This window comes from Rhinolophus sinicus, chromosome 16 (assembly GCF_057876585.1).
Source record: "Rhinolophus sinicus isolate RSI-liver-muscle chromosome 16, RSI-T2T, whole genome shotgun sequence".
Lineage (NCBI taxonomy): Eukaryota > Metazoa > Chordata > Mammalia > Chiroptera > Rhinolophidae > Rhinolophus > Rhinolophus sinicus.
In genome coordinates, this window is record NC_142516.1 from 78,424,255 (window position 1) to 78,425,138 (window position 884).

General features: G+C 42.6%; 1 pseudogene; it reads left to right on the forward strand.

The window, feature by feature from the left end:
* The first annotated feature begins 344 nt into the window (after window positions 1-344).
* LOC109435787 (NADH dehydrogenase [ubiquinone] 1 alpha subcomplex subunit 3 pseudogene) lies at window positions 345-610 on the forward strand (annotated as a pseudogene).
* Window positions 611-884: the final 274 nt, after the last annotated feature.

An 884-nucleotide genomic window follows, 5' to 3' on the forward strand; every position in this document is an offset into this window, starting at 1 on the left:
AGGGGGACTTATCCCTACAATGCAAGGATGGTGCAACATATATAAATCAATCAATGTGATTCACCACATTAACAGAACGAAAGAAAGAAAAAAGTCACACGATCATCTCAATAGATGCAGAAAAAAGAATTTGAAAAAGCAGAAAATTTTATGGTAAAAATTCTGACAAACAGTGAAAGAATGACAGTTTTATCTCTGTGATCAGGAAGTTAATGATGTCCACTTTTGATACTTCTATTCCACATAGTTCTGGAAGTCCTGGCCAGATAAACCAAGTAAGCAAAATGAAAGGCATCCAAATTTGAAAGGACGAAATAAAATTATCTCTAGTCACCAGGACCAAGATGGCCAGGAGACTCGCTGCCTTCTTCAAGAATGCCAGGGCAAAGGAGCCAGTGCTGGTCGCGACTTTCACCATCGGGGGTCTCACTATAATTCCCCCCCCCCCCACCATCCCTGTCAGGCCCTAAACCAAGTACACTGCCATGATCAACCAGGTCATACCCTACAACTACCCAGGTCCTGTCAGAGATGATGGGAACATGCGCAACATACCCAGCCACCCCAGGACCCCCAGGGCCCAAGCATAGAGTGGCTGAAGAAACAGTGAGCGGCTTCACTGACAGGGAGGAGGCCCCCCCCAGTGGCCCCAATAAAAATGTGAAAAACAAAAAAAAATTATCTCTGCAGATGATATGATCTTATATGTAGAAAATCCGAGAGAGAGAGAGAGAGAGAGAGAGAGAGAGAGAGAGAGAGAGAGAGAGAGAGAGAGAGAATTGATAGAACTAATAAATTCGGTGGAAAGTTGGAAAGACACAAAATCGACATACAAAAATCTGTTACATTTTTACATACTAACAATGAACTATCTGAAAGGAAAA